We start from the raw sequence: 25,021 nt of genomic DNA on the forward strand, positions 1-25,021 counted from the left end.
TCCGCGGAATGCAGCAACCATCCCTACACGGGAGGTAAGTATGACTTCTGTATGTTTATTTTGACTTTTAATTTTCAGTTCAGGTTTTCTTTGAGCAATAGCAGTTTCCTGGCTATCCTGCTGATCCTCTGCCTCTAATACTTTTAGCCATAGACCCTGAACATGCATGCAGCCGATCAGGTGTTTCTGCCATAATTGTCAGATGTGACAATATTAGCTACATGCTTGTTTCTGGTGTTATTCCGACACTACTGCAGTTAAATAGACCAAGGGCAACTGGTATTGTTTAAAAGGAAATAAATATGGCAGCCTCCATATAATTCTCACTTCAGGTTCCCTTTCAATGCAACAATTACAAAAAAAATGTTTCGGTGGATATTCATTCAGGAGATTGCAGCGGCATAACTGCCATTTCACTTGCCTTTCAGCCAGAGGCGGCCTTAGGGGGTGGCCCTAGGCCCCGCACCTGAAGGGGCCCCGCAGTTATTCCCACTGCACTCGCACTGAGAGCCCCGTTCTTCCTGGTCAGCTTATGCTCAGATGCTGATCCACTGATTTACGTCATAAGCATAGCATTCCTGGCCATGGGCGCGCAAAATACCACTGACCCACTGCCGACCACCTCTCACAGGACTCAGGAGCATCTTATCTTGGAAATTGCTAAACAGGTACAGACTCTACAATACCACCATCAGAATCAGAGTCAGCCAGCAAAGTTAGGCCAACAAACACAACACATATCACCCTGCCCCCCAGTGGAGGTGCAGAAAAGGCATTTGGAGCTCCCCAGCTTCCCATTCAGCCTAGCACCCATCCCCAGTCAGTCTGGTACACACCCCTAGCTCCCCAGTAGAGGTGTACCGAACGGTTCGCCGGCGAACGGTTCCAGGCGAACATTGGGGGTTCGCGTTCGCCTGCGCCAGGCGAACTTTTCCGGAAGTTCGATTCGCCCCATAATGCACTATGAGGGTCAACTTTGACCCTCTGCATCACAGTCAGCAGGCACATTGTAGCCATTCAGGCTACAGTAAGCCCTGGAGCCCCACTCCCCCTTATATAAGGCAGCCTCCGGCGGCCATTACAGTCACTCGTGTGCCTGCTAGAGAGAGGAAAGGGACAGCTGCTGCAGACTTTTTCTCTTAGGGACAGATAAGTTAGGTTCTAGGCTGCTTTGCTTGTTCCTGACTGAATAATATTGCTTTTAAAGCACCCAGCAACAGCTCTTTTCAAAGCTCAACCTGTACATTTTTTATTCTGACACTTTTGTTGCATGCACAGCCTTGCTAATTGATAGTGTGTGTGCCACTGCCAGCAGCCCAGCACATTCAGTGACTGACTGCCTGTGTGTGTGACAGGGAGCTGCACATTGTACTACCCAGTACTGCATATACCCCAGTACCTGTTGTGTTTACTTAACCCACCTCATCACTGCATATACCTAGCTTTGTGTTGAGTGAACCCAGCTCACTGCATCTAACTACCCAGTACCTGTTGTGTTTACTTAACCCACCTCATCACTGCATATACCTAGCGTTGTGTTGAGTGAACCCATCTCACTGCATCTAAGTCTAACTACCTGTTGTGTTGAGTGAGAACCCACCTCACTGCATCTTAAGTACCTTTACTGTATACTGTTCAGTGAACCCAGCTCACTGCATCTAACTACCCAGTACCTGTTGTGTTTACTTAACCCACATCAACACTGCATATACCTAGCCTGTGTTGAGTGAACCCAGCTCACTGCATCTAACTACCTGTTGTGTTGAGTGTGAACGCACCTGGCCACCTCACTGCATCTAACTACCTGTTGTGTTGAGTGAGAACCCACCTCACTGCATCTTAAGTACCTTTACTGTTGAGAGAACCCAGCTCACTGCATCTAACTACCTGTTGTGTTGAGTGTGAACCCACCTGGCCACCTCAATGCATCTAACTACCTGTTGTGTTGAGTGAGAACCCAGCTCACTGCATCTAACTACCTGTTGTGTTGAGTGTGAACCCACCTGGCCACCTCACTGCATCTAACTACCTGTTGTGTTGAGTGAGAACCCACCTCACTGCATCTTAAGTACCTTTACTGTTAAGTGAACCCAGCTCACTGCATCTAACTACCTGTTGTGTTGAGTGTGAACCCACCTGGCCACCTCACTGCATCTAACTACCTGTTGTGTTGAGTGAGAACCCACCTCACTGCATCTTAAGTACCTTTACTGTTGAGTGAACCCAGCTCACTGCATCTAACTACCTGTTGTGTTGAGTGTGAACCCACCTGGCCACCTCACTGCATCTAACTACCTGTTGTGTTGAGTGAGAACCCACCTCACTGCATCTTAAGTACCTTTACTGTTGAGTGAACCCAGCTCACTGCATCTAACTACCTGTTGTGTTGAGTGTGAACCCACCTGGCCACCTCACTGCATCTAACTACCTGTTGTGTTGAGTGAGAACCCACCTCACTGCATATAGCTAGCATACCCCCGAGATGGACAAAATGGACAAACCAGGTAGAGGAAGAGATAGAGGCAGACCCAGAGGAAGGCCACCAGGCACCGGCAGGTCTGTGGCTGTGCGAGGTGGTGTTGCTGTGATTTCATGCAGACCTGCCCCAAAATACAGTGCTCAGAAGAAGGCACGTGCCATCACTTCCCAAAATCGTGAGGAGGTGATTGAGTATTTAACACAGAACACCTCATCTCCCGCAGCCACCAGCGCTACAACAAGCACCACATCCGCTGCATTTGACACTTCGCAGGAGTTATTTGGTGGTGGTGGTGAAATCACTGATTCCCAGCCACTACTGCAACAACAACGAGAAGGCGCAGGTACACCACCTCATACGTCTGAGTTAGGTGGCGATAGTATGGACGTAACGTGTGTGGATGGGGATGATGGTGGACCACCTGAAGTTGGTGCACTTGAGGAGGTGTCTGAGGAAAGCGCAGCTGGCAAGGAGGATTATGATGACGATTATACGGATACCACATATGTTCCCGGTAGAGGAGATGACCAGGGAGACAGTTCAGAGGAGGAGTCAGAGAGGAGTAGGAGGAGACGACTCCATGATAGAAGCAGAGGGAGCTCGTCCTCAGAAACAGCTGGGGGCAGTGTCCGGTGCCATGTATCGCCAGCTATGGCCAGGGAGCACACATGCCCTTCAACGTCAGCTGCTGCTGATGCCACCGTAGCGCCATCACCCCAGGGGGGCTCAGCGGTTTGGACATTTTTTCACGTGTGTGTCTCAGATCGGAGCAAAGCCATCTGTTGTCTCTGCCAGCAAAAATTGAGCCGTGGAAAGGCCAACTGTCACGTAGGGACAAGTGCTTTACGAAGGCACCTGGAGAGAAGGCACAAACAGCTATGGCAAGAACACCTGAGGAAAAGAAGCACCCCTCAAAAGACAAGCAGCGGAGAACAACCGTGGCACCAGTCACAGGGGGCTTCTGCTGCTCCACGTTCCCATGGTATTGTTCGTGGCTGGGGGGAGGAAGAATGGATACACTTTTAAACAATTTAAAAATACAACCATCTAAACTTTCAAACAATTTAAAAATACAACCATCTAAACTTTCAAACAATTTAAAAATACAACCATCTAAACTTTCAAACAATTTAAAAATACAACCATCTATCATTTTCAAAAAATTTAAAAAAAGGGCAAAAAAACTTGCCCTCCGTAAAACATTCTTGGCAAATGCTTTCGACTTGGTTTGTCTTCCGCTGGCTCAAGGGTCCATCTGACCACAGATGCCTGGTCTGCAAAGCACGGTCAGGGCAGCTACAGCATGGGTCTCAGCAGGCTCCCACTTCGGGCCGCAATCCAACCTTCATTCCCCGCGGTGACAATGGCAGACTTGCCCTCCATAACGGATTCCCGTTAAAGGATTTAAAGTTAATTCATTTCAAATACACAGCAGGGCCTCGAAAGTCCGCCTCCTGTATTGTTATTTTTGGTCACTACCTCGGGGCGGGCGGGCGTGCATGCCTACCTGCTGCCCTCCTTGGATGTGTAGTGGTAGCCGTTTCTCAGGCTCCACACCGGATTCCATCCCTCATTCCCCGGCCATTACCCGGGGTCACAAATGACAGACTTGCCCGCCTCCATATGATTCTTGTGAAAGGAATGTGGTGTCATCTTTGCCCGCCATAACTGGTTCTCGTTAAAGGATTTAAAGTACATTCATTTCAAATACACAGCAGGGCCTCGAAAGTCCGCCTCCTGTATTGTTATTTTTGGTCACTACCTCGGGGCGGGCGTGCATGCCTACCTGCTGCCCTCCTTGGATGTGTAGTGGTAGCCGTTTCTCAGGCTCCACACCGGATTCCATCTCTCATTCCCCGGCCATTACCCGGGGTCACAAATGACAGACTTGCCCGCCTCCATATGATTCTCGTGAAAGGAATGTGGTGTCATCTTTGCCCGCCATAACTGGTTCTCGTTAAAGGATTTAAAGTACATTCATTTCAAATACACAGCAGGGCCTCGAAAGTCCTCCTCCTGTATTGTTATTTTTGGTCACTACCTCGGGGCGGGCGGGCGTGCATGCCTGCCCGCTGCCCTCCTTGGATGTGTAGTGGTAGCCGTTGCTCAGGCTCCACACCGGATTCAAACCTCTCATTCCCCGGCCATTACCCGGGGTCACAATGGCAGACTTGCCCGCCTCCACAGGATTCTCATTGTAGCGGTACTGAACAAGTACACAGCAAGTAGAAAATGTAAATTAAAAACAAAACGTAAGCTTTTTAACAATGCCATGGAAAGTTGAGAAGGAAGTCACACATTACCTGACATCACTGAGTGAGGAAGAGCAATCTCGCCATGTTGCGCAGTAGTCCAGCATGGCCGTCACTACACAAACAGCTGTTTGCGGTGCGTTACACAGTGAGTTTGGTGTGTCAGTGTGAAGCAGTACTCTAATTACACTCCCTGTTTGATGTATACACATGCAAGATGTTTGAAAGCACGTTAGGCCTGCAATTTAGCATTCAATGTGATTTCTGCCCTTAAAACGCTGCTTTGCGTCACATCGAGATTTTTCCCCGGGACTTTTGGCATGTATCCCACTACGCCATGCCCCCCTCCAGGTGTTAGACCCCTTGAAACATCTTTTCCATCACTTTTGTGGCCAGCATAATTTTTTCTCTTTTTCAAAGTTCGCCTCCCCATTGAAGTCTATTGCGGTTCGCGAATTTTTCTGCGAACCGAACCTTCTGCGGAAGTTCGCAAACCCGGTTCGCGAACCGAAAATCGGAGGTTCGCGACATCTCTACTCCCCAGCGAGCCTTTATCTATCCCAAGCTCCCCAGCCAGCCTCTACCAATCCAGCCAGCCTGGTACCCATCCGTAGCTCCCCAGCCAGTTAAGTACCCATCTCCAGTTTATTGTTTGGCTTAGTGGCCTTTAACAAACGTAATTGTTTTTAAACAATAATAATGCGTACTGCATTAGAAGTGGACAAGCCAGTGAGCATGGTGGTATGGTATATGGCCTACACTTATGGCTCTAGGCCCACATATGACCCTTGCCCCAGGCCCCACCTACTCTAAGGCCACCTCTGCTTTCAGCAATGCTTGCCATGGTTTGCCATTTTCCCAGACAAGAGTTGTAGCCTGTTACCTTATAACAGGCTGTTTAAAATAGAACAGGCTGTCTACATGTGGGGTTGATGTGGCTCTATAAAATTTAAAGCTATAGGCCTGCTAGACCACAGCAGTTCTGGATGCTAGCCTGCCTGAAGGGGCATAAAGAGATAATTTGCATATTCAGTAGTGCTGCATTGTGGGTAACCACAGATGTTCACCTAAAGCGGATCCGAGATGAAAACCTAACTATAACAAGAAGCTTGTCTACATATCTTATCTAAAGTTTACAATTGTTCAAACAAATCAGCGATTTTACTACCCAGAACCAAAAGCAAAAAAATAAAAAAAGGAAATCACAATCACTGTAAAAATCACTAGCTTTACAATAAAAACCACAGCAAAAAGCCCCAGTAAGAATCCCTTACAAAAATTGTTACCAAAAGCGTTCAGCAATTCCACAAAGGCCCCAGGTCAGGTCCTATGCAAAGGGTATATAAGGTGGGTTACATGCTGCAACAGTTGTTAAATCTTAATTGTAATACTGTAATATCTATAATTGTAACAAAAATGACTAGAGCAAATTTTGGAGAGAAGTCAGTTAACCTGCAGTGTTTTAGAGGTGTAAATGGAATGCCATGCAAACACAGAGAAAACACAAATTGTTGGCATGATGATAACTTCCTTTTATGCATCAAGCATTAAGTGAAGCACAGAATGTATTTACAAGCAAAACAAAGCTGATACACATCAGATAGTCTGTTTCTAGAAAAAAAAAAAAACATTGCGGCTTCCAGCTCAGTGATCTGAGATCAGTCAAAATTTGAAAAAAAAATAAAAATTGGTCTTGCCATCTGTTATACACAGGACGGAAGAGTTGATATCAGAATGAATTGCTGCCAGGTACCAAGTTCTGAGTACTACTTGCTACAGTTGGCACATCAGCACAATGATAAGCACTCATAAGTGATGTGAGGGTTTTACATTACAAACAGAGACTTACGCAATTGTGAAGTAAGAACAAGCATGGATTATTCTGTTTTTTGACTGCAGAAAAGGCAACACGTATTTGGCCATATGGCAGCATGATGGTTATGTTCATAGAACTCTGCAGCTCTTGGACTGTTTCTGTCATGTTAGACAAGAGAAATATTCTGGTAGTAAAAACTGATAAGAAAAAGTTGTAGCCTGTAACGTCTATTGATATCCTGACGACGGACAGACTCGTGGCCAGCGTTCACCCACATACAGTGCTGAAGGCTCACCTGTCACACACTGGCACAAATCCTGACCTCCTCCGGTGTTTGGCATCACTGGGAGCACCTGCAACATATGACACCGGCACATGTAGCGACCTCACTACATGCGCCAGTGTCACATGGTACAGGCGCTTATGATGAGGCTGGACACCGGAGGAGGCCAGGATTTGCAACAGCGTGTGACAGGTGAGCCTTCAACACTGTAAACAGGCAAGGGGGAGGGGTGGACACACGACACATATACAATTGGGGGTTGGCAGCAAGACAATTTCCAGTAGATTTCATGCTAAAATGTATTGGAAATTGGTGTGCAGTGTATGGGCAGGCAATAGATCCCTATTTGGTATTCGATTTGGTGGTGATATATGGCCACCTTAAGACCTGATTCAAAACACTTTTATGCATAGTTTTCTCCAAGGTGATTTTTTTCTATGTTCTCTACAAGAAACCTTCCAGGTGTGTGGCTAGTGAAAAAAACCTATAAAACGGTATCCTGATGCCGGATACATGTGCTTGCGGTTGCTTGAGCAACCATCCAAAAAAGCGTGCCCACCCCACGATTGCTGTTCCCACCCTTCTGCCACCCACCAATGAATTCAGAGTAGCTAGCGGAGCTCACAGGAGAAGATATTCACCACTTGGCGATGGAACCTTTTTTCATCCACAGCGCCCCCTATGACTTATACAGCGGCATCTCTCATTACCTGAGGCTGTTACATGAGTCATGGATGGGATGCCACTGGGCGCAGCTGAAGAAAGGTCATGTTGCTGAGAGGTGAGCATATTCTCCTGTACACTGCACTTGCAATCCTATGGGGGGTGGCACTTTATTCTGGGGGCTCATCTGGCTACCTACAGTGGGAAGGGGGCTACCTTATTTTGGGGGCACATCTGGCTACCTATGCAGGGATACCTTATTCTGGGGGCACCTCTGCCTACCCATCATGGGAGGTGAAACATCTGGCTACATATCGGGGGGTACCTTATTCTGGGGGCACATCTGGCTACCTATAGTCGGAGGGGGCTACCTTATTCTGGGAGCACACCTGACTACCTACAGTGGGAAAGGGGCTACCTTATTTTGGGGGTACATCTGACTGCCTAAGGGGGATAACCTTATTGTTGGGGGGACCACTGGCTACCTATAGTGGGAAGGGAAACATCTGGCTACAAATAGGGGGTACCTTATTCTTGGGGAACATCTGGCTACCTATAGTGGGAGGGGGCTACCTTATTCTGGGGGCACATCTGGCTACCTATAGTGGGAGGGGGCTACCTTATTCTGGGGGCACATCTGGCTACCTATAGTGAGAGGGGGATACCTTATTCTGGGGGCACATTGCCCGTTGGAGTAAAGCCTGGTACACCCCTTCAATTTTGATTGGCCAATTTTACCACCTCCATGTGGTATGAGAGCCAACAGATTTAGAATACTATCAACAGATTGTGTACGTAAACACTCATACTGCATGGAGGTGGTAAAATTACTCAATAAGTGGGCAATCAAAATTGAAGGTGTGTACTATGCTCACGATTTTACCAACTTGCTTGTGAACCCTTTAACCAATAAACGGGGAGGCTGGAAATTCATTGCTCTTCTTGGGGCCCTATATTAATCTTGCTGTGACTGCAGGCAAATGGGAGATAAATACTGCTACACTGGTACACTTACTCTTTTTAGGTGCAATCTGAAAACTCACCACTTCAGGCAAGCATACTCTCCTACCTAGGATACTTTGTGCCCCATTCCGACCACCACATACACAGCTTTCCTTTACCTACTGTTCTATGCCTTAAACCTTTAGACTGTAAGGCCTTTTGTCCAGGCCTCTCTTCCCCTTTTGTCTCACAATACTGTGTAATGGGTGTACATAGCTCCCAACCCTGTGTAAAAATATGTAGTTAATTTGTTCACTGCATTAACAGTTATCCACTTTTGTCTTGTATTAACTGTTGTATTGTTTATGTTGTATTGTTATACCCTGTATGCTGTTGTACAGTGCCACAGAAGATGCTGGCGCTTTATAAATAAATAATAATAATAACTGCTACTGCGCTACTGCTTTCCAGCCCATTAATTACTGCCTTGCAGGGCATTGGGCTCCCGATGTGTTCCTTTGCTGTGTTGGCCAGTTGTGGCCGCTGTAACTCTCCCCCCTCCCCCATTAAAAGTGTAAGAATAAACATACATATATCCAGGCACATCGCCTCTAGTTAGGACATGAAATAAATTATTAGGGAAAGGGAGGTGCTGAAGGGGGTGTGGCTAGAAAACAGCAAAAATCTATTAACCCTTCACACACTCATATGCAAATGTTCAAACAATTGCATTCACAGATTCACTCATCCAGGCACAACTGTTATCCCTACAGCTAAATTAAAAGCCAGGGTTTTAGTTCACAGAAGAATGCATTCTTATGCTTAATCACCTATACTGCGCAGAAGTACCCAGGTAAACATAGGTGTCCTAACTCTGGCCCTGTAACATGCATAGTACAGACATGCAAACACATTCATTGCATCAAACCTATCAATGGATTAGGAGCACACATCCTAACTTCCTCTCCTGGGAAAGACAGTGCATCTTACCAATCGCACAAGGGAGCTAATGTTATGTGTCCATGTGCACCATGCGCATACACCAGCATAAGCTGTCTGCATGCTGACAAACATACAGGGGAAGGGGGGAGTGCACCGAATTGGACCCTAGCCACAGGGGTCAATGATAAGAATAAACATACATATATCCAGGCACATCGCCTCTAGTTAGGACATGAAATAAATTATTAGGGAAAGGGAGGTGCTGAAGGGGGTGTGGCTAGAAAACAGCAAAAATCTATTAACCCTTCGCACACTCATATGCAAATGTTCAAACAATTGCATTCACAGATTCACTCATCCAGGCACAACTGTTATCCCTACAGCTAAATTAAAAGCCAGGGTTTTAGTTCACAGAAGAATGCATTCTTATGCTTAATCACCTATACTGCGCAGAAGTACCCAGGTAAACATAGGTGTCCTAACTCTGGCCCTGTAACATGCATAGTACAGACATGCAAACACATTCATTGCATCAAACCTATCAATGGATTAGGAGCACACATCCTAACTTCCTCTCCTGGGAAAGACAGTGCATCTTACCAATCGCACAAGGGAGCTAATGTTATGTGTCCATGTGCACCATGCGCATACACCAGCATAAGCTGTCTGCATGCTGACAAACATACAGGGGAAGGGGGGAGTGCACCGAATTGGACCCTAGCCACAGGGGTCAATGATAAGAATAAACATACATATATCCAGGCACATCGCCTCTAGTTAGGACATGAAATAAATTATTAGGGAAAGGGAGGTGCTGAAGGGGGTGTGGCTAGAAAACAGCAAAAATCTATTAACCCTTCGCACACTCACATGCAAATGTTCAAACAATTGCATTCACAGATTCACTCATCCAGGCACAACTGTTATCCCTACAGCTAAATTAAAAGCCAGGGTTTTAGTTCACAGAAGAATGCATTCTTATGCTTAATCACCTATACTGCGCAGAAGTACCCAGGTAAACATAGGTGTCCTAACTCTGGCCCTGTAACATGCATAGTACAGACATGCAAACACATTCATTGCATCAAACCTATCAATGGATTAGGAGCACACATCCTAACTTCCTCTCCTGGGAAAGACAGTGCATCTTACCAATCGCACAAGGGAGCTAATGTTATGTGTCCATGTGCACCATGCGCATACACCAGCATAAGCTGTCTGCATGCTGACAAACATACAGGGGAAGGGGGGAGTGCACCGAATTGGACCCTAGCCACAGGGGTCAATGATAAGAATAAACATACATATATCCAGGCACATCGCCTCTAGTCAGGACATGAAATAAATTATTAGGGAAAGGGAGGTGCTGAAGGGGGTGTGGCTAGAAAACAGCAAAAATCTATTAACCCTTCGCACACTCACATGCAAATGTTCAAACAATTGCATTCACAGATTCACTCATCCAGGCACAACTGTTATCCCTACAGCTAAATTAAAAGCCAGGGTTTTAGTTCACAGAAGAATGCATTCTTATGCTTAATCACCTATACTGCGCAGAAGTACCCAGGTAAACATAGGTGTCCTAACTCTGGCCCTGTAACATGCATAGTACAGACATGCAAACACATTCATTGCATCAAACCTATCAATGGATTAGGAGCACACATCCTAACTTCCTCTCCTGGGAAAGACAGTGCATCTTACCAATCGCACAAGGGAGCTAATGTTATGTGTCCATGTGCACCAATAATTTATTTCATGTCCTAACTAGAGGCGATGTGCCTGGATATATGTATGTTTATTCTTATCATTGACCCCTGTGGCTAGGGTCCAATTCGGTGCACTCCCCCCTTCCCCTGTATGTTTGTCAGCATGCAGACAGCTTATGCTGGTGTATGCGCATGGTGCACATGGACACATAACATTAGCTCCCTTGTGCGATTGGTAAGATGCACTGTCTTTCCCAGGAGAGGAAGTTAGGATGTGTGCTCCTAATCCATTGATAGGTTTGATGCAATGAATGTGTTTGCATGTCTGTACTATGCATGTTACAGGGCCAGAGTTAGGACACCTATGTTTACCTGGGTACTTCTGCTCAGTATAGGTGATTAAGCATAAGAATGCATTCTTCTGTGAACTAAAACCCTGGCTTTTAATTTAGCTGTAGGGATAACAGTTGTGCCTGGATGAGTGAATCTGTGAATGCAATTGTTTGAACATTTGCATGTGAGTGTGCGAAGGGTTAATAGATTTTTGCTGTTTTCTAGCCACACCCCCTTCAGCACCTCCCTTTCCCTAATAATTTATTTCATGTCCTAACTAGAGGCGATGTGCCTGGATTTATGTATGTTTATTCTTATCATTGACCCCTGTGGCTAGGGTCCAATTCGGTGCACTCCCCCCTTCCCCTGTATGTTTGTCAGCATGCAGACAGCTTATGCTGGTGTATGCGCATGGTGCACATGGACACATAACATTAGCTCCCTTGTGCGATTGGTAAGATGCACTGTCTTTCCCAGGAGAGGAAGTTAGGATGTGTGCTCCTAATCCATTGATAGGTTTGATGCAATGAATGTGTTTGCATGTCTGTACTATGCATGTTACAGGGCCAGAGTTAGGACACCTATGTTTACCTGGGTACTTCTGCGCAGTATAGGTGATTAAGCATAAGAATGCATTCTTCTGTGAACTAAAACCCTGGCTTTTAATTTAGCTGTAGGGATAACAGTTGTGCCTGGATGAGTGAATCTGTGAATGCAATTGTTTGAACATTTGCATGTGAGTGTGCGAAGGGTTAATAGATTTTTGCTGTTTTCTAGCCACACCCCCTTCAGCACCTCCCTTTCCCTAATAATTTATTTCATGTCCTAACTAGAGGCGATGTGCCTGGATATATGTATGTTTATTCTTATCATTGACCCCTGTGGCTAGGGTCCAATTCGGTGCACTCCCCCCTTCCCCTGTATGTTTGTCAGCATGCAGACAGCTTATGCTGGTGTATGCGCATGGTGCACATGGACACATAACATTAGCTCCCTTGTGCGATTGGTAAGATGCACTGTCTTTCCCAGGAGAGGAAGTTAGGATGTGTGCTCCTAATCCATTGATAGGTTTGATGCAATGAATGTGTTTGCATGTCTGTACTATGCATGTTACAGGGCCAGAGTTAGGACACCTATGTTTACCTGGGTACTTCTGCGCAGTATAGGTGATTAAGCATAAGAATGCATTCTTCTGTGAACTAAAACCCTGGCTTTTAATTTAGCTGTAGGGATAACAGTTGTGCCTGGATGAGTGAATCTGTGAATGCAATTGTTTGAACATTTGCATGTGAGTGTGCGAAGGGTTAATAGATTTTTGCTGTTTTCTAGCCACACCCCCTTCAGCACCTCCCTTTCCTTAATAATTTATTTCATGTCCTAACTAAAGGCGATGTGCCTGGATATATGTATGTTTATTCTTATCATTGACCCCTGTGGCTAGGGTCCAATTCGGTGCACTCCCCCCTTCCCCTGTATGTTTGTCAGCATGCAGACAGCTTATGCTGGTGTATGCGCATGGTGCACATGGACACATAACATTAGCTCCCTTGTGCGATTGGTAAGATGCACTGTCTTTCCCAGGAGAGGAAGTTAGGATGTGTGCTCCTAATCCATTGATAGGTTTGATGCAATGAATGTGTTTGCATGTCTGTACTATGCATGTTACAGGGCCAGAGTTAGGACACCTATGTTTACCTGGGTACTTCTGCGCAGTATAGGTGATTAAGCATAAGAATGCATTCTTCTGTGAACTAAAACCCTGGCTTTTAATTTAGCTGTAGGGATAACAGTTGTGCCTGGATGAGTGAATCTGTGAATGCAATTGTTTGAACATTTGCATGTGAGTGTGCGAAGGGTTAATAGATTTTTGCTGTTTTCTAGCCACACCCCCTTCAGCACCTCCCTTTCCCTAATAATTTATTTCATGTCCTAACTAGAGGCGATGTGCCTGGATATATGTATGTTTATTCTTATCATTGACCCCTGTGGCTAGGGTCCAATTCGGTGCACTCCCCCCTTCCCCTGTATGTTTGTCAGCATGCAGACAGCTTATGCTGGTGTATGCGCATGGTGCACATGGACACATAACATTAGCTCCCTTGTGCGATTGGTAAGATGCACTGTCTTTCCCAGGAGAGGAAGTTAGGATGTGTGCTCCTAATCCATTGATAGGTTTGATGCAATGAATGTGTTTGCATGTCTGTACTATGCATGTTACAGGGCCAGAGTTAGGACACCTATGTTTACCTGGGTACTTCTGCGCAGTATAGGTGATTAAGCATAAGAATGCATTCTTCTGTGAACTAAAACCCTGGCTTTTAATTTAGCTGTAGGGATAACAGTTGTGCCTGGATGAGTGAATCTGTGAATGCAATTGTTTGAACATTTGCATGTGAGTGTGCGAAGGGTTAATAGATTTTTGCTGTTTTCTAGCCACACCCCCTTCAGCACCTCCCTTTCCCTAATAATTTATTTCATGTCCTAACTAGAGGCGATGTGCCTGGATATATGTATGTTTATTCTTATCATTGACCCCTGTGGCTAGGGTCCAATTCGGTGCACTCCCCCCTTCCCCTGTATGTTTGTCAGCATGCAGACAGCTTATGCTGGTGTATGCGCATGGTGCACATGGACACATAACATTAGCTCCCTTGTGCGATTGGTAAGATGCACTGTCTTTCCCAGGAGAGGAAGTTAGGATGTGTGCTCCTAATCCATTGATAGGTTTGATGCAATGAATGTGTTTGCATGTCTGTACTATGCATGTTACAGGGCCAGAGTTAGGACACCTATGTTTACCTGGGTACTTCTGCGCAGTATAGGTGATTAAGCATAAGAATGCATTCTTCTGTGAACTAAAACCCTGGCTTTTAATTTAGCTGTAGGGATAACAGTTGTGCCTGGATGAGTGAATCTGTGAATGCAATTGTTTGAACATTTGCATGTGAGTGTGCGAAGGGTTAATAGATTTTTGCTGTTTTCTAGCCACACCCCCTTCAGCACCTCCCTTTCCCTAATAATTTATTTCATGTCCTAACTAGAGGCGATGTGCCTGGATATATGTATGTTTATTCTTATCATTGACCCCTGTGGCTAGGGTCCAATTCGGTGCACTCCCCCCTTCCCCTGTATGTTTGTCAGCATGCAGACAGCTTATGCTGGTGTATGCGCATGGTGCACATGGACACATAACATTAGCTCCCTTGTGCGATTGGTAAGATGCACTGTCTTTCCCAGGAGAGGAAGTTAGGATGTGTGCTCCTAATCCATTGATAGGTTTGATGCAATGAATGTGTTTGCATGTCTGTACTATGCATGTTACAGGGCCAGAGTTAGGACACCTATGTTTACCTGGGTACTTCTGCGCAGTATAGGTGATTAAGCATAAGAATGCATTCTTCTGTGAACTAAAACCCTGGCTTTTAATTTAGCTGTAGGGATAACAGTTGTGCCTGGATGAGTGAATCTGTGAATGCAATTGTTTGAACATTTGCATGTGAGTGTGCGAAGGGTTAATAGATTTTTGCTGTTTTCTAGCCACACCCCCTTCAGCACCTCCCTTTCCCTAATAATTTATTTCATGTCCTAACTAGAGGCGATGTGCCTGGATATATGTATGTTTATTCTTATCATTGACCCCTGTGGCTAGGGTCCAATTCGGTGCACTCCCCCCTTCCCCTGTATGTTTGTCAGCATGCAGACAGCTTATGCTGGTGTATGCGCATGGTGCACATGGACACATAACATTAGCTCCCTTGTGCGATTGGTAAGATGCACTGTCTTTCCCAGGAGAGGAAGTTAGGATGTGTGCTCCTAATCCATTGATAGGTTTGATGCAATGAATGTGTTTGCATGTCTGTACTATGCATGTTACAGGGCCAGAGTTAGGACACCTATGTTTACCTGGGTACTTCTGCGCAGTATAGGTGATTAAGCATAAGAATGCATTCTTCTGTGAACTAAAACCCTGGCTTTTAATTTAGCTGTAGGGATAACAGTTGTGCCTGGATGAGTGAATCTGTAAATGCAATTGTTTGAACATTTGCATGTGAGTGTGCGAAGGGTTAATAGATTTTTTAAAAGTGTAAGAAGACGCCTGGTGAATGGCATGTAGTATTTGTTGAATATACTTAACATACTGTAGTAGATTACTGCTGGGTATATATTTCTTGCTATATGGCGCAGTAAGCCCCACCAGCTAGACAGGCGTCTCCCCCCCCCCCCCCCCCCCCAAAAAAAAATCTGAAGCTGGAGCCGCCACTGCTACTATATGTTGTTATGGTTACTCTTCAACCAGTGACTGAACCATAAAAGGTCAACAGGCTGTAGTTAATATCAGTGCAAGTAGGTCATTACTACAAAATCTAGCACTTCTCAATCAATGATGAATGAATTAACTAACTTAACATCTACCCAGAATATATCCTTATAATAGCAGTGCTGTAAAGTTAGAAGAGTAGAGCAGGTGAAAAGGTTTCCCTCTTGTTTTCTGTTGAAAAAAAAAAACATCTTACATATGAAGCCAATAATGGAATAATTAGAAAAGCTTGCCTGACCATTACTTTACACAAGTGATATTTTAGTCATGCATTCATCTTTACACCTCAATTCAGGTTTTTAAATTGCGCATTAAACTCTTTGCATTTGTTTTGCTATCACTATCCTTCATCACTGGCAGTAATGGTTATTGAATTAGGCCACTAAGCTTGCATTGTGAAATCTTGTTAGTGAGTCGTTTAAAGATATCATGTTTACAATATGTTTTGTTTTGCTCCAGCCACATATTCCTGTCAGATACAAACACTATTGCCTCAGGATAGATTGAGTCACTCCGGTTCCTTCAATAACGAAAAAACCATAGGGGTGAGTTAACTGGCAATCCTCCAAATCAACTTTAGGACTTGATAGAACACAAGACTGAGTGTCTTTGAGGCACTGTGCTAGCAATGTGACTGCTTCTATGTCTTCTGTAAAGCACTGTTGAAAATTAGTGAATACTGAATACATCCCTGCAGCTTGGAAGGTCTGTTTGCTCTTACTCTTCCAATTTCAACTTTTTACTTACAAGTTGCTAATATAATCTAAAGTCATAACTGTAGAATACGGATTACACACCTCTTTATAGACACTACACAGACAGGCAGATTCACACATATATATTATGCCTGCATGAAGCCTGCAACACCTATTAAAAGCAGAAAAAATAACAAAGGAATGTAACACTTATTAGGGAAACAGGCAAATAGAAATACAATACTCGAGTTCTTCAGCTCAATATGAGTATGAGCAGACGCCCAACTTTATGCCATTTATTATAAATGCAACAGATTAACATATTAACAGAACAGGTTAACATATTTATTTCCTTTTAACCACTTGAGGACCACAGTGTTAAACCCCCCTAAAGACCAGGCCATGTTTTGATAAATTGGCCACTGCAGCTTTAAGGCCAAGCTGCAGGGCCACACAACTCAGCACACAAGTGTTCCCCCCTACCTTTTCTCCCCACCAACAGAGCTCTCTGTTGGTGGGGTCTGATCATCCCCCAGGTGTTTTTTTTAATACATATTAATTTCTTTATTTTAACAATATTTTTTACCATTTTTTTAATTTATCATCCCCCCTCCCTCCCCCCGCCAGTCAATTAGCGTGATTGGCTGTCATAGGCTTCAGCGATCTCCTGCAGTAGCCGACCCCAGGACTTGACGCCAATTGCCGTTAGGCGGTCCTGGGACTGCCGCCGCGGTCACGCCCATTGGCGTGACACAGTCTTTAGGTAGTTAAACAATGAAGATTGCTTGGCTGCCCTGCTGAGCCTCTGTCTCTAAAGCTGGCCAAACACTTTTTGATCAATATTCGGACAATTTGATCATTTGATCAAATTTACTAGAAATCGATGCCGTAAATGATTGCCAATTGGCTAATTTTCGGTTAACAATCAGTTGATTGGATCATGCCGACAGAAAATCTTGGTTGAGTGACGGCAGATCAAGAGCGCGTCGCTAGCTGTTTTCGATTCGACAACCAACGCATCTACTTTCATCTGTCCATTCCGCGGTTCCAGTCTCTTCTCTCTCGACTGGCTTCCTCCTCTTTTAGCTCCCGTGCTGTGTGTCACAAATGCGGGAGGCCTTTAGTGGTCTAGTGCCCCTAGTGTTTGACCACTGTAGCATACATCACATAAGGGCCCATGACTCGGGAGTGAAGAAACAGCTAGTATGGAGAGAAGAGACTGGGAGAGCGGACAGGTGAGTGCTTCTGCTACACAGCATGGCCCAGGAAGGGGGTGAGGGGGGGGGGGGGGGTGAGAGGGAGACGTGGGAGGCACGCACAGATTTTCAAAAGATTTCATGCTGAAATTGATTGAAAATCTGTGTGTAGTGTGTTGGGGGATTCAAGCAGGTAGATCCCTCTCTGATCAGATAATGATCGCAGAGGGATCTATCTGTTGACCATATTAACCAGTGTATGGCCACCTTAATACCCTTAGCCATAGACCCTGAACAAGCTTGCAGATCAGATGTTTGTGACTGAATTAGGTGCATGCTTGTTTCAGGTGTGTAAGTCAGATACCATTGCAGCCAAAGTGATCATCAGGGCTGCCAGGCAACTGATATTGTTTAAAAGGAAATAAATATGGCATCCTCCATATACTTCTCAGTTCAGGTGTATTTTAACTACTATCGTACCAGATGGTTCTGGCCCCTTAAGGACCAGAGCCGTTCTCTTCCTGTTTTGCACAGCGTTTGCTATAATTATCTCTCAGCAATCACAGGGTCAGGAGACAATTTCTTTGGCTTCCAAGATATGGAAGCTCTGCTGTCACCATGACAGCAAAGCAAGCCGGTGCAGCCGGTGAAAAGCCTGTGAACGTTAAGAGCATCAAGACCATGCATGCAGCTGGGATGATTGATTGACAGGAATAACAGGACACAAACATTTCAATCATCAAGGTCTGGAACTGGTTAATATTAAGAAGGAAGGCACACACCATACAATAAAAACATTAGATTTTACAGCAATTCCATAAAAATGATCAGCATTCCATAAAAACAATCACTCAGAACAAACCATGGTCGACCAAATAAGTTGAAAGCATGTGCTCCCCATCATATCCAGATGTTGCCATTTGCAAATAGTGCTGGTAGACTTGCTGAAGAGGTTGAAGGGGTGGGAGGGTCAGCCTAAGGCTAACAGTAATGAGGCCATACGCCTTACACTGTATCAAACTGGTTCTGCATAACTGTTGTACCAGAAGTAAGTCTCTTCTAAAGATGATGCACAAGAAAGCTTGCAAACAGTTTGCTGAAGACAAGCAGACTAAGGGCAAGGATTACTAGAACCATGTCCTGTTGTCCGGTCCAATAATATTAGGATAAACTTATTTGGTTTAGATGATGTGAAGGGTTTGTGGCGGCAACAAGTTGAGAAGTACAAAGACAAGTGTGTCTTGAGTACAGTTAAGCATGATGATGGGAGTGTCATGGTTTGGGGCTGTACGAGTGCTGCTGGCACTAGGGAGCTAGAGTTCATTCAGGGAACCATGAATGCCAACGCATACTGTGACATACTGAAGCAGAGCATGATCCCCTCCCTTCCGAAACTGGGCCGCAGGACAGTATTCCAACATGATAACAACCCCAAAACACACATCCAAGACGACCACAGTCTTGCTAAAGAACTGAGTGTAAAGGTGTTGGAATGACCAAGCATCTCTTGTGACCTAAACTCTATTGAACATCTGTGGGGCATCCTTAAATGGAAGGATGAAGGAGCACAAGGTCTCTAACATCCACCAGCTTCATCATGGAGGAGTGGAAGAACTTTCCAGTGGCAACCTGTGAAGCTCTAATGAGCTCCATTGCCCATGAGAGATGAGGCAGAGCTGGAAAATAATGATGAGTACACAAAATATTACCCCATAGAAATTTGACATTCTTTACTTAGGGGTGTAAACACTTTTGAAGACAGCCGTTTAGACATTAATGGTTGTGTTGAATTATTTTGAGAGTACATCAAATATAGACTTATAAAAGCTGTACACTGACTACTTTACATTGTATCAAAGTGTTATATCTTCAGAGTTGTCCAACGAAAAGATATAATAAAATATTTACAGAAATGTGATTAATGTACACACTTTTGTGAGACACTGTAAGAGGGTGATCATGATCATTTGATACTGCAGAAATTGTCGGTGGATAGTAAGCCTTAAAGGAACACTGTCAACTAACATGTTTTTTTCAATTGAGATAGGAATTGTTTGCTAAGTACGGGTGTATACATTTGAATGCTTACCTCTGTTTATTGTTATCAAACTCTTTCACACTTTACTGTCGCCAAAACTGACGGCTGAGTAATCCATGAGGGGAGGGGGAATCCCTCACACTATATCTGTTAACCCTGTGTGTGAGAGAAAGCTCTCAGCAGCTGTAGCTGCCTGTGTCCTGTGTCTCTCTGACTTTACTGTTTGCAGAGAGCAGAGGAAATGTATCTTATGTGCAACATAAACATTTGTAATAGTGTGTGAAATCTGACACAACAGCTTTTCATATACTGTAACTTTGCAGTCTGACATGCAAAAAACAGTGTAATATGGAAACAGAGATTCACCTCTGCAAATGAGACATTCCAAAATATACACACAATGAATTAAAGCTTTTGCCTCTGATATTTACCATGACAAGTAGGAAAATGTTTACACAGCTACTTAGACATTATTTGCGCATTGTCATTTTAGAACACTTGGTTCGATAGTGTTCCTTTAAATTTAATGTTAGCCTATGTAGAGTGTTAGGGGTTTGAACTGGATCCTTTGGGTGATTAGTAGCCAATGGAGGGATTGACAGAGAGGGGCAGCATCAGCTTAGCAGGAGGAGAGGTGGATGAGATGAGCAGCAGCGTTCAGTCGGGACTGGAAAGGTGCCAGTCTGTTTTTTGGTAGGCTGCAGAGTAGGGTATTACAGTAATCAAGATGAGACATGATTAGAGCATGTACAAGCATTTTAGTAGCCTCTTGCGTAAGGAAGGGACAAATTCTGGATATAATTTTGAAATGGAAGTAGCAGGAGGTTGTTCATATGTGGTTGGAATGAGAACTCCGTGTCCAGAATTACCTACAGACAGCGAGCTTTAGGGGTTGAGGTTATTGTGGTGAAGAGGAGGAGACTGTACACCTTGAAAAGGGATGCATAGAGACAATGGGGGTCCAAATAGGGCAATATTTCTCCAACACAAGAATTACCTCCTTCATCCATCATTTTAGTTTTCATTGTTTCTTTCCTATTAATGATCACCTCTATATAAGCATTGAATAGTGGTATCATTAACAAATGGTTTTACCACTAGTATGATTTGTTTTTGTTGGAATCACAATTGCCGGCCTGCATGATTTTTTCGTGCAATTGCACTCCTACACACAGGCCCACCCATCATGCCAAGTCCTTGTAGGAGTATACATCCCCCCCAGTGCCAACACCAAGATCGCCCAGCGTACAATCAGCGACACCATCTCGAGGTGGGAGACATCCCTCCCGGACTCCCTCTTCATCGTCTGCGGGGACTTCAACAGCGCGAACCTCCACACGGAGATGCCTCGCTACAAACAACACATTACTTGCCCCACCAGGAATCAGAACACCCTGGACCATTGCTACACGGTCCTCAAGAAGGCGTATAAACCTATTCGCCAGGCTCCCCTGGGCAACTCTGACCACTGCCTAATCCATCTAATTCCAACCTACAGAAGGCACCTTGAATCATCCAAGCCAGTCCTCAGGACTGTGAGAAAGTGGACAGAAGAAGCTAAGCTACAACTGCAGGCGTGCTTTGACTGCACGGACTGGGCCACCCTTGAGACAGCCTGCCTGGAAGAATGGACAGAGAACGTCATCTCCTACATCAGCTTCTGCGAGGAGCTGTGCATCCCCACAAAAACCTTCAGGGCCTATCCCAACAACAAGCCCTGGTTTAACGGCAAGTTACGCCGGCTCCGAAAAATCAAGGAAGAAGCGCACAAGTCCGGGACACCAGAGGAATTCAAGGCAGCCAGATACACCCTCAAGCGTGAACTGAGTGCAGCAAAGAGGGAATACTCCAACAAGCTGGGGCTCCGCCTACGCTCAAACAACACACGGGAGGTCTGGCAAGGTCTTAGGGCAGCCACAAACTTCAAGTCTTCTCCCCATCATGCACCCCCGAGCCTCGAGCTAGCAGAAAAACTCAACGAATTCTACTGCAGGTTCGAACATCAACCAACCCGGGTAGGAGATCTGAGGACCAACCACTGGGCACCCCCCATACTCACCCCTCCTAGGACTGGTGATGCCCTCCCAGAACCAGCTGTGGTCCAGGCGACAGATGTACTCAGGCACCTCCGGAAACTTAATCCTAGGAAAGCCTCTGGCCCAGACGGCGTGTCATCCATGTGCCTAAGATCCTGCGCTAGCCAGCTAGCCCCGGTGCTGACCTCCATTTTTCAGAATTCCCTGTCGGCTGGCAAAGTACCCTCCTGCCTTAAAAGGTCCACCATCATCCCACTCCCCAAAAAACCAGGGGTCACGGATCTCAACAACTACAGACCCGTGGCCCTTACCTCAACAGTCATGAAGATCCTTGAAAAAATAGTCCTCACCCATCTGAAAAACTCCACCAACGCCCTCCTAGACCCACTTCAATTTGCATACAGGGCAAACAGGTCCGTAGAGGATGCCATCAACATCAGTCTGGCATACACTATGGAACATCTGGACAGACCCAACACCTACGCCAGGATCCTCTTCCTGGACTTTAGCTCTGCTTTCAATACGATCTGCCCGAACATCCTGTATAACAACTTAGCGCAACTTGGGCTTGAGGGTAATCTCTGCACATGGATCAAGGACTTCCTCACAAACAGGACGCAACAGGTCAGACTTGGTAGCTGCCTCTCCCAAACGAGGACCACAAATACTGGCGCCCCCCAAGGCTGTGTACTGTCTCCGATACTGTTTTCCCTGTACACGAACAGATGCACCTCAACCGCGGACTGCGTTAAGGTAATTAAATTTGCGGACGACACCACCATCCTTGGTCTCATCAGTGAGGGGGACGAACGCACCTACCGCAGTGAGATTGAGCGAATCTGCAGCTGGTGCAAGGACAACATGCTTGTCCTAAACGCTGCAAAGACAGTCGAGCTGGTTATCGATTTCAGGAAACGCCCCCCCCCCACTCAGCCCGGTACTCATCGAAGGCACTGAAGTCACCAGAGTATCAAGTGTTCGGTTTCTGGGCACTACCATCACCAACGACTTGAGATGGAGTGAAAACACCACCAAATGCCAAAAGAAGGCGCAGCAACGGCTGTTCTTCCTAAGACAACTCAGGAAGTTTGGCATGCCGCAGGAACTGTTATCAAGCTTCTACACTGCCACCATCGAGTCAATCCTGTGCTCATCTATCATCGTGTGGTATGGGGGTGCCACCACGAGCGACAGGTACAGACTTCAAAGAGTAATCAAGGCAGCGGAAAGAATCATTGGGTCACCCCTGCCACCTCTGGACCTCCTCCACGCATCCAGATTGAAAACAAGGGCATACAGGATCACGAATGACCCGCACCACCCCGGTGGCCGCTTTTTCAACCGCATGCGCTCGGACCATCGTTTCAGAGCTATTTCCACCAAAACCTCCAGGCACAGGAACTCCTTTTTCCCCCAAGCAGTGTGCCTTCTGAACTCAAGTCACACACACAGAAAAACTAAATAGAACACCTGCGACCCAGGCCTAATTAAATATGTACTTTTCCGTGGTTCCGCACGCAGTTTTTGCACTACAATACCCTAAAGTCTCTTGTCTGCACATGTTTTGCTTGCACTATGTTGTTTTATTGTTCTATGTCTGTCATTGCATGCTTTGCACTACTATGTCTTATGCCGATGTGTACCACAAACAATTCCGAGTGTGGCAACTGCTGCACTTGGCGAAATAAATCTGATTCTGATTCTGATTCTGAGGCAACTTCCTTAGGCGGCAGAAGTCTGGGGGCAGCACCAGGCAGAAACAGGAAGTGAAGAGAGTGCCTGGCCAACCTATACTGGGGGCAAATGAACCTGGCTAACCTATACTGGGAGCAACTATACGTAGCTACCTATACTGGGGGTACCTATACCTGGCTACCTACCTATACTGGGGTGTTCTTTTGGGGGCTCATCGCAGCTGTAACATGGTATATGGGGTATCTAACATTACATGCATTCCCATCTAGAGGCAGCTGTCATGTGACATTACTGAGAGATGGGAATAAATGCCATAGTAGAAGAAATTACCAGTCTGTTATAGAATTTCCAAAGGGCCTATACAGCAACAACTATATTCAGTCCCAATGTGCTTCCCTGTAATGATCTCTGTATGTTAGGGATTACTGCTATCAAGGACATCAAGTACTGTCATGTCTTCTATAGCAGTTCCCCAGCCCTGTCCTCGAGGACCACCAACAAAACATGTTTTGCAGAAAACCACAATCATGCACAGGTGGGGTAATTAGTGTCTGTGGATTTCCACAAAACATGCACTGTTAGTGGGCCTTGAGGACTGGATTGGGGAGCACTGCTCTATAGCAATACTTATATTATAAGAGGGCATGGCATAGTTGTACATATGGAAAAGGTTGCAGATTTCGTTTGTCGACTTAAATCTTAATTTTTCTACGCTAAGAATGTAAAAGAATTTTGTAATGAAAGTATAATATTTCATAATATTTTTTATTTTTCGAATAAATGCTACTTATGAAGTGGACCTGAACTCTTGCACAGGACAGAATGAAAACAGAGAAAAGCACATTGTATATATTTAGAGTTTAGCCTGTTTAATTCCACCTCATTTGTGACTAATCGCAACTGTAATTTGATCTCTAGCTGTGCTCCCTGGACAGAGCAGCCAATTTGTAAACACAGGATGTTTACAATATGTCTGCTTTATACTGGGGATACACGGTACGCTTCTGTACCGTGTATCGACCAGCTGATCCAGCCAGCTGATAATATTCAGCTGGCCCGATCATGCCGCTCGACCCGCGCCCGCTCGATTCTCGCCGTGGACGAGCAGGGATGCGCAGGCATCGATCCGCTGGCTCGATCCGGCGCACAAAACGAGCCATGTATGCGCGGCATTATAGGGCTAGGAGTACTGATAAGCCTGTTCTTTACACTCCTTTACTCAATTGCCCTAATCCACAGACTGAGAAGCCTAATGCTGGGAATACACGGTTCGTTTTGTAGCTGATTAGATGGTTCGATAGATAATTACCGACATATCTGATCTCCCTTTCGATTCTTTTGCCTCCCGAGATCTGATAGAAGTGAATGGAAAAAGATAAGAAAAACTAGAGAAGATAAGAATTGAGAGCTGAAATCGAGCGGCCAAAACGATCGAGAGCAGAAACGCACGGCAGAAACGAACCGTGTATTCCTAGCATAAGCTTGTGTATTAGAGAGGAAGTGTAATGTAATGTAGTAGAATGTAGCAAATGTGTAGAATGTAGCAAATAGACGCCGCATCAGTTCTTTCCCAGCAACCGCAGCTCACCTCAGCCTGCGGTAGTCTCCCGGGAGGCAGAACAGG

General features: G+C 45.4%; 1 protein-coding gene across 5 annotated transcripts in view; it reads right to left on the reverse strand.

Annotated features, from left to right (window-relative positions):
- Positions 1 to 25,021, reverse strand: part of LOC137531723 (cytoglobin-1-like) — an 81,626-nt gene that overhangs the window by 37,752 nt on the left and 18,853 nt on the right. The gene's annotated exons all lie outside the window — the stretch shown is intronic.

This window comes from Hyperolius riggenbachi, chromosome 9, assembly GCF_040937935.1.
Source record: "Hyperolius riggenbachi isolate aHypRig1 chromosome 9, aHypRig1.pri, whole genome shotgun sequence".
Lineage (NCBI taxonomy): Eukaryota > Metazoa > Chordata > Amphibia > Anura > Hyperoliidae > Hyperolius > Hyperolius riggenbachi.